Source organism: Vicia villosa, linkage group LG3 (genome assembly GCF_029867415.1).
Source record: "Vicia villosa cultivar HV-30 ecotype Madison, WI linkage group LG3, Vvil1.0, whole genome shotgun sequence".
In the NCBI taxonomy this organism is placed as follows: Eukaryota; Viridiplantae; Streptophyta; class Magnoliopsida; order Fabales; family Fabaceae; genus Vicia; species Vicia villosa.
In genome coordinates, this window is record NC_081182.1 from 63,075,356 (window position 1) to 63,085,872 (window position 10,517).

General features: G+C 32.7%; 1 long non-coding RNA gene across 1 annotated transcript; it reads right to left on the reverse strand.

Moving 5' to 3' along the window:
* Positions 1-644: 644 nt before the first annotated feature.
* LOC131661665 (uncharacterized) lies at positions 645-9,261 on the reverse strand. Its single transcript, XR_009301218.1, has 9 exons — positions 8,787-9,261; positions 8,568-8,702; positions 8,031-8,085; positions 5,328-7,408; positions 3,913-3,978; positions 3,031-3,110; positions 2,825-2,959; positions 2,288-2,342; positions 645-1,665 (listed from the first exon to the last, which is right to left on the reverse strand). It is a non-coding gene; the product is annotated as an uncharacterized LOC131661665 (long non-coding RNA).
* Between the last annotated feature and the right edge of the window lie 1,256 nt (positions 9,262-10,517).

The window sequence follows — 10,517 nt, forward strand, 5'->3', positions numbered from 1 at the left end:
AAAATCATTTTTTAAAATTAAAACAAACAAAATATTAGTCGCGTCGCATGCCCTTTCAATCTCTTAAACAACTACAAAGAGAGCTTAGTTAGTAAAGTGTTAATACAAGCAAAAATAAAGCGAATATGTTTCTTAAATAACTTAAGTGTTTACTTTAAAAAAAGACATTGCTACTTAGTTTAATATAAAATTAATCAGATAAGTCTGACTACTTGAAGTGTCATTTAGTAACTATCGTTATATTAGAAAGAAAAATTATTTTAAAAAATTACAAAATTATCTTTTATTGAATAAATAAAAAAGATTACTTACATCTTTAGAAAAAAGATACATTTATTACTCAATAAACCTAAAAAGGGAATATTTACTTATAAATAAAGTTATAAATAAAGTCAGAGTAGTACATCTTTAGAAAAAAATACTAAGAAAGATAAATTTAAATAATTAAAAAATAATAATAATAAATACTAAAATTATAATAGAAAAAACAAGATTAATAATTCCTTATGTTTTATGTTAGTAGAATTATCATAAATTTTCTTTATCATAACTTAAATTTAATATATTAGTTTTCAAACAATTGTGGCTTATCCCTTTTCTACTTTTTAAAATCTCATATATTATTTGTGTATTATACACCAATAAATTTATTCTCAAACTTAATAACATGACACATTCGATAATTTTTCCTTATATATCCATATAACAAAATCTATCTTTATATTGAAAGATATTATCATATAGATTACGCCTATAAAATTTCACATCAATCCAAAATCATTTAATTTGTTAAAGCAAATGGTAAAAATTAACAATTCTCATGAAATTATTTACCATATTTTAAGCAAAAAAAAAGCACCCTTTTTTTTTATTTTGCAATTACTAAGGTCATCACAGTAGTTGAGGAGAGAGATCTGATCCCACAAAGCACCTGAGTCGTAAAAATCAACTACATACCAACATCCAACACTGAATCTTCTGGTTGTCAACAGAAGAACTTTACTATTAGAGTATTTAATTCAAGATAACACTCCTGAAATTTGTTTTATAAGTTTCCTTGGGAGTACCGTGTCAATAGAAGCAGTCTTGGAGACATGTCCCACATCAGGATGCATGGTTTTGAACCTCATAGACAGTGAAATTTGTGTATATTCTGCAAACTGGTATAATAGTTTACAATTAATCAAGGTGCAAATTAGGAGATAATCAGTATCTAAGATGCACACAAGTAATTATTTATTCAACAGAAAGCACCATAATTACTGTTATAACCAGCACATGTGCTAATCAAATAAACAATGTCCAAATTGGACAGCTCACTGTACAACATGTAAACTAATCTATCTGATTGGCAATATCCATATTAAGATATTTTCCCCTGTATATAGAACTTCTTTTATAAATAAACCTATTTGGAAACCCACAAGCTCACTGTGATTTGTGAGAAACATGCTTTAACTTGTACAAATGATAGTGTGGTTCAATACTTGGTTAAACTTCAGATTAGAAACTTGCACCCAGAAATCCATCAATTTGAATTGCTGGGTCCTTGAAATTTTCTACTTCAAAAGCATAGTCATATTGTCGGCCTCGTATCATAAAAAATTAATTCAATGTGCCAGAAACTTCTTGACCACTGAAGCACAAATTTGGAGCCATTATTCCCTGAAAATTTGGCACATACTAGATCAGAATAAACGAGTCCTAGAAGCAGTCAGAAACATTTATCGGCATCTTTGAGGAAACTTTGATAATAGAAATAAACTCGAAGATGAAATATTTGAACTGTATAAGTCTAAAATCATAGCACAAAAGGAGATAAATTTGCAAAAGCAACATAATGTATTTACTTCATAGAAGAAAAGTAGACGACAACCAGGTACTCATCAATATTTACTAATGTACGTCTAAAAACAGATAGAAATATTTTCAAGAAACATATGAACAAAGAAACAAGCTTATGCATTTCAGATTTGGAGAAAAGTTTCATGTTTGTGAAATAATGCCAGGGAACAGTTGGCACACATCTGCTGGCTGTAAAAAATGGCAGGGCATAAACTCAGAAAACTGCACCAGAAAGTTACGCCGGGCATTATGCAACGTGCAATTTTAAATGCATTTCATCTTGAATATAAGGAACAGAAAGTCTACATGCCCAAAACAATTTTACCAAAGATCTACGAAACAAATTTGTATGACAATACAATAAAACATGAACATATGGTAATTTCAGTCTTCAATCTTCAATTCATACAGTATATTGACCATATCTGATTTACTAACGCACCTTTCCATGGAATCAGAACAATGCTTGCCTCACTTTGTTGTTTTCCAAGGTAAACCTGAATATGAAACCATAGCTAAGAAATTTGAATCTTTTCACTCAAATCATTTTCTTAAACCCAGAAGGAAAAAATGTAATAAATCAAATAAAATAGGACTAATGCACAGAGAAAATGGGCAATTAAGACCGTTAACCAAAGGATGTTGAATAAATACGACAATAGTGTCCAAAATCCACCTAACAGAATTCCTTCATATTTTACACTTTATACACCATCCACCTAACAGACTTCCTTCATATTTCAAACTTTATACACCTCTCTACATACCAAGTTTGACAGTTAATTATATTACACACTTTATACATGCCAAGTTTTGACGGTTATTCAAACCTCTCTTAAGCACTACAAATGCTCAAGACAATGAACATTCTATCTCACGTATCTATCAACAAAGCATTTTCCAAGGATCAATAATTAATGATGCTACATTAGCTTAAATAACCAGAAAAATAATGAAAAGTATTGAGTAAGCATTATACCTATTCTGATGCTTTGCCTAGTACTTATTGTCTAATTGTACCATCAAATGGCGATAATAACGTCCCCGTATTATTCTGTGCCACTGAAATCGAATCAACTGAGGGAACCTGAGCTGCATCCGCTGCTGGACAAGCCTGCAACAAAATGTTAGTTTAAATCTCTGCAGTTTATTACCAGCATGTTGAAAAGAAAGAAAACCACTTACCATCTTACTAGACACCTCTGAATTCCTTTAGATATGGGACGAAAGAAGGGTGGATCCCGTTGAGCATAAAGCAACCCCACCTGCCATAGACCACTAATAGGTTAAAAAAAAAAGTAAATGTTTCCATATATAATGTTTGAAGGGACATGATGTCAATAAACTATAGTTTTACTAACATAGTTAAAGTAATTCAAATTTCAAAGTCGTCAATGCTGACTATTAAAAGCTAGTCCTACTTGTTGGAAAAAGGTTTTATATGCCATAAAATAACATGAGTTTTATTTTCAAATTTACTGAAGTTATTGTTCAATACATTTAGCTGACTCCGCCTAAGGGATAAGTTAGGTTGCTATTTTTTTTTGTAGTTTTTCCCATAAAAAATCAGTGATTCACCTATTTATATCGTTTGATTCATTTAGTTGATTCTGGCTAAAGGGTAAGCTAGTTGCTAGTTTCTGGAGTTCTGCTGTAAAAAAACCAGTGATTCGCCTATCTAATGTTTAGCAGTACTGAATTTAAAATAAAAGTTCAGCCATAATAACCAAAAGGGTTAGATATGTTTTGGAACTCCATTGATGGTAGAGGCCATAAGTGGCGATTTATTATATTTGAGGGATTGAAACAGAAAAGTCTATTTTACAGTCAGCAGTAATAAAATTTGCTAATTTACCCAGACCAAAAAATCATTTTAAGAAGAAAAAAATGAAATTAAACAAACTTATTGAAAGGTGTAACTGCTAACTATCATCTTAAACATCTTAAAAGTTCAGACTGAATGACCTAGTTACTAGTTACTAGTTAGTAATACGTAAAGTGGCAAGGGATGTCCTAAAGGGTCATAGGGTTTTCTGGAAAAGAATTTAGAAAACAGAGATGATATACCTGCAGTAATGCAACAGCAGAAGGATCGTCAAATATTTCTTCACTGTATTCAATTCGATAATTGACCTGACATGAAGATAATGATAACGATCAGTGAGAGCAAAGAGATTACAATCCAAACTAAACTGCTAAAAAAAACTCCATACTTCGGACAGAGAGTGATTTCTGACTTTAGCACTCTTAGAGTGCCAGGGAAGGAGTAGGAGGTGGAATCATTAGTGAAGATATCCGTGCATAGTAAATCTTATCAATAGGCCTGGGCTTGTTTATTTCGGACAAGAGTGTCCAGCACAAAAAGGGAAATAGAAAGCCCATGGAAGATTGCCATGGGCAGAAGTGAGATTTTATTGGATTCCATTCGTGAGCCACTCACGAAGTCCATGGTTAGGCTTGTTCGGATCAGAGGGGATGCCAGAATTTAGTAGCTTTAGGGAGGTTATGAGGACATGGGCAGAAGTGAGATTTTATTGGATTCCATTCGTGAGCCACTCACGAAGTCCATGGTTAGGCTTGTTCGGATCAGAGGGGATGCCAGAATTTAGTAGCTTTAGGGAGGTTATGAGGACATGGTCGGTGCTTTCACTGAGGTAGGTTTTAGTGGGGCCAACATGGGATCTCACCATGTAATGGACCATGAAGATTCTATTCGAACTTTTTAATACAACAAAATATAGTATCGGAAAAAGTAAAACTTCCAAATAAATTTCCCAAAAAAAAAAAGTATCTAGATGGATTCTGGAATTACAAGGAAAATTAATAGAACAATAATCTTACAACAGTAACAGAAAACAGGAAGAATAAAAATAGGAAAAGGGAAAAGTAGAGAAAGACTCAGAAGCAAGCTTGATACTATTCCTGACCTCGCAGAACACATAACTCCCTCACAAATTCAATGCCCCTTTTGGTCCAGTTCCTCCAGCATATTCCCTTCACTCCCCATGCTGGCTACACTTTCTTCACCAAAAAGAACACCTATGTACCACATTTGTGGAGGGGCAGTGATGGGCCTTTAATCATGTTTATACCAGAGGAGAAAGAAGAAAAAGAGGAAATTGGCTGGTTCTGGTGAATGAAAGGAGCAGAAAAGCTACTGTTTTTATGAGTTAAGAAGAAATGTTGGACAGGGAGTGTAATAGACTGTAAGAGAAACTTGGTAATGAAGAGAACAAATAACAAAAGGATGAATAAAGAGGAGGTGGAAGGGAATGAGAGAGGTTAACGGAAATTTTGGAGAGGCAATTGGTGACTTAAGCCAGGAGGGGCTAAAAAACCTTCAACACACGACTCAAAAGAGCAAAGACCCCATCCTATATTTTTGTACTATCATATCCATGCATATGTGTGTGCTTCTGTTTTCCGATAGAACTGTTTTCCACAAAGAGAATTTTAAAACTGAAAAAGATAAGCACATTTACCCCAAAGTCTGCATTGACTAGTGATTTAACAAAATCCATCAATTGAAGCTTTGCCCATTCCATGCGCAACTTAGGGTCATCAACCTTTGGTGGATGCCTCCAAGGTGCACCAAAACGCAATCTGTCATCAGAAATCTTTCCATTACGCACATCAATTGCAAATTTTTGCAAGATCTCCAATGCTCCATCCAACGCAGGATTCACGACAGATATCTAAACGAAGTTTGATAATGCCACGCTCCGTTAGTCATACATGCAGAAGTGAAAAGACTAATACATAAATAATTTAACCAAAAAAGAATGAAACATGTCTTCCCTAAGGTTATGAAAAAACACAACAAAAATCACAAATATTTCATCCACAAGAGAGAGACAAGGGAATAAAACCTCTTGTTTTGTATTCGTTTAAGGAGCTAAGTAATGAGATTACAGGGATGGATACCACTAATATAAAGAAATCATTAGAAAGAATATTGATGTGTGCCTGAGGTATTTAACTTTTGAATCTTATATGGCAAACAGTTTTAACTCTTGGTATAAAAATTAGAATATTATATTCTTCTAGGTTATCAAAACGTTAGTTAAGCTGTCAAAATTTTACTGCAATTTGATAATGTATTTAGTAAATAGGATTTTCATTCTATGGTGAACATGTGTTTTAAGTGTATAAGAGAGATGTGTGCGTCAAGAAGTGAATGTATGAACATTAAGTTGGTGACAAGAGAGACACTAAAAGATAAATAAGGGTGGAAAACAAGATATACTGAACATTCAATAATTTTCATTTCTCGTTTACTCGGCCAAATACAAGTCACACAATTGTTCTTGGCTCAACTGAACATTGATCACTCCTACCACCACTTTTACTGCTGCAAATCTCCTTTAAGTCCTAGAATAAACCAAAACCTAACAAATTGAATTCCTTATACAAGATATCTTAAAATCTAATAATAAATTGGTACTATCTCCATATTTAGTGAGATACATTACATATATATATTAATTCAAATTATTGTTCTTAAAAATGTTTCATAACAAGAAAGAATCTCTCCCCAAAAATAAAATGCATCCATTCAAAATTTTAGACCACTGTCAGTCTGTCACAAACCCTTCTACATAATATAAATACTGTCAAAGTGGAACCCTTTATTTCATTCTAAGTTCAATTAGAGGAGGAAAAAAACATTGAGCTGTCATTGAAACCCTGTGTGTTGAATTAGCATTCTCATGTTTCAAAGCTTAAGAGTCATAAACTTTCAAAAAGTACTTCTATTTATTCTGTGTAGTTATGTATTTATACATTAAGCTCTCATTCTATGTAGTAGCATTGGATTCTGGCATAGGAATGTAATTGAGCACTTGGGAGAAAAATTAGGTGATGAAAAGATGTACTACTACTACTTTTTGTGATGCTGCCTGAGCTATTTGCCTAATCTCAAGACAAACAAAAAAAAGTCTTATCCCACTAGGTGGTGTCAGCTATTTACTTAATCTTAAGGCTTCCCTAATAGTGTCCATATGGCAGTGCCAGTTTCAGTTGAATGATACTTCAATCTTTGAGAGGAATATCGTAAATAAAGGAGATTTGCCGCTTTGGACGATGGAGTGTTAATTATGATAGTTCTCATTGTGTAGAGTTGATTGCCCAGATCGATCATGTTGGTTATCAGATTATGTGAAGATCATATGTGGGTTAGTTTTTGGAAGGCGTCTACACGTATAACTGAGTCTAACATTCCGAGTAGCTCAAACTACAAATTGAAAAGAACAAAAGTTGTATAAAGTGAAGTATTTATATATTGACGTCATTTTGTTGCATTATGTTAACCGGATATTGACATGTTACATTTTTTTGGGTCGGTTTTTTTTCTTCTAATTTTATTATCCACCCGTGGTTCAATACTTGGTTAAACTTCAGATTAGAAACTTGCACCCAGAAATCCATCAATTTGAATTGCTGGGTCCTTGAAATTTTCTACTTCAAAAGCATAGTCATATTGTCGGCCTCGTATCATAAAAAATTAATTCAATGTGCCAGAAACTTCTTGACCACTGAAGCACAAATTTGGAGCCATTATTCCCTGAAAATTTGGCACATACTAGATCAGAATAAACGAGTCCTAGAAGCAGTCAGAAACATTTATCGGCATCTTTGAGGAAACTTTGATAATAGAAATAAACTCGAAGATGAAATATTTGAACTGTATAAGTCTAAAATCATAGCACAAAAGGAGATAAATTTGCAAAAGCAACATAATGTATTTACTTCATAGAAGAAAAGTAGACGACAACCAGGTACTCATCAATATTTACTAATGTACGTCTAAAAACAGATAGAAATATTTTCAAGAAACATATGAACAAAGAAACAAGCTTATGCATTTCAGATTTGGAGAAAAGTTTCATGTTTGTGAAATAATGCCAGGGAACAGTTGGCACACATCTGCTGGCTGTAAAAAATGGCAGGGCATAAACTCAGAAAACTGCACCAGAAAGTTACGCCGGGCATTATGCAACGTGCAATTTTAAATGCATTTCATCTTGAATATAAGGAACAGAAAGTCTACATGCCCAAAACAATTTTACCAAAGATCTACGAAACAAATTTGTATGACAATACAATAAAACATGAACATATGGTAATTTCAGTCTTCAATCTTCAATTCATACAGTATATTGACCATATCTGATTTACTAACGCACCTTTCCATGGAATCAGAACAATGCTTGCCTCACTTTGTTGTTTTCCAAGGTAAACCTGAATATGAAACCATAGCTAAGAAATTTGAATCTTTTCACTCAAATCATTTTCTTAAACCCAGAAGGAAAAAATGTAATAAATCAAATAAAATAGGACTAATGCACAGAGAAAATGGGCAATTAAGACCGTTAACCAAAGGATGTTGAATAAATACGACAATAGTGTCCAAAATCCACCTAACAGAATTCCTTCATATTTTACACTTTATACACCATCCACCTAACAGACTTCCTTCATATTTCAAACTTTATACACCTCTCTACATACCAAGTTTGACAGTTAATTATATTACACACTTTATACATGCCAAGTTTTGACGGTTATTCAAACCTCTCTTAAGCACTACAAATGCTCAAGACAATGAACATTCTATCTCACGTATCTATCAACAAAGCATTTTCCAAGGATCAATAATTAATGATGCTACATTAGCTTAAATAACCAGAAAAATAATGAAAAGTATTGAGTAAGCATTATACCTATTCTGATGCTTTGCCTAGTACTTATTGTCTAATTGTACCATCAAATGGCGATAATAACGTCCCCGTATTATTCTGTGCCACTGAAATCGAATCAACTGAGGGAACCTGAGCTGCATCCGCTGCTGGACAAGCCTGCAACAAAATGTTAGTTTAAATAAGTACTTTAATTCTCTGCAGTTTATTAACAGCATGTTGAAAAGAAAGAAAACCACTTACCATCTTACTAGACACCTCTGAATTCCTTTAGATATGGGACGAAAGAAGGGTGGATCCCGTTGAGCATAAAGCAACCCCACCTGCCATAGACCACTAATAGGTTAAAAAAAAAAGTAAATGTTTCCATATATAATGTTTGAAGGGACATGATGTCAATAAACTATAGTTTTACTAACATAGTTAAAGTAATTCAAATTTCAAAGTCGTCAATGCTGACTATTAAAAGCTAGTCCTACTTGTTGGAAAAAGGTTTTATATGCCATAAAATAACATGAGTTTTATTTTCAAATTTACTGAAGTTATTGTTCAATACATTTAGCTGACTCCGCCTAAGGGATAAGTTAGGTTGCTATTTTTTTTTTGTAGTTTTTCCCATAAAAAATCAGTGATTCACCTATTTATATCGTTTGATTCATTTAGTTGATTCACCTATCTTGAAAACACTTTTGTTCCAACAAATTTATATCAACGAGTTCGGTTGCAATTCAGAGAATCTGTAATGGAAAACGGAAACACAACATCAAAGCAATTTCCAGCGAATCTATAGCTTTTCAAATGTGAGAACTATGAGAGGTGGATTGCGCAAATGAAAGTTATATTTAGATTTCAAGATGTGGATGAAATTGTGAATGATGGAGTACTTGAATTGGAAGCAAATGTGGATGGTGAACAGAAGACTGCACACAAGGATAAATGGAAGAAAGATGGAAAAACTTGGTTCTTGATCCATCCATGTGTGGATCCTAATGTGTTCGAGAAGACCATTGAAGAAGAAAAATGACCAAAGGAGTGTGCGGCAAGTTGATGAACTTGTACGAAAGAGATGAAAAACTGAAGAAAAAAAGGTGAAGTTGTAGATGCTGAGATAGTAGTTTGAGATAATACTGATGAAAAAAGATGAATCAGTTGTCAATTTCTTCTCAAGACTAGTGTTACTAACGAACCTGATGAGAGTGTGAGGTGAATCAATCAATAATTTGCATAAGATTGATCTACTTGAACGATTCAAGAGTATTTAATTTGATCCCCTAAATTATATTTGGCACCTCCATAAGAGAGTTGCAATTATCTTTGTGCCCTTAGTAACTTCTTTAGAATTTTTTATTAGGTTTAACATATTCTATAAAAAAAGTCACTGATTTCTGGTAAATATTTGAAAAATATCAGATTTTTTTGAAAAAGACTCGATATACTTTTTTGGATTTATTAAAATTGCTGGCAGTTCATATTCGGCAAAAAAAATATGTTAACACTATCACGAATTTCAAAATATCCGATAAACTACCACATTTTCAGAAAAATCTGGTAAACTACAACACATTTTGAAAAATCTGATAGTGTTAAAAAGAAATTCTTAATGAATATGAACTACTATTTTTTTTTTTAAATCCGAAAAAATAATATGGCAGATACCTGATTTATAAAAAAATTGGTATGTTAAATTTATTTTTCAAAAAAGTCGATAAAAAAATTCATACCGACAATTTAAAAATGAACTATTAAAATTTTGATATGTTATCTGAAATTTTAAATGAAACTACCAAAAATTTCATTCTCACTTTTGACTCAAGTTTGTCATGGACAATTTTAAAATTATTAAAAAATGTGAGGATGACAGATTTAATTTGAATAGTGGCAAATTAAAGAGAATCTTTTAACATACCCTATGTACCTGAAAAAGATCCTATGTAATTCCCAAAAAACCTCTTAGTTTTTGGAGATGTATCTCCG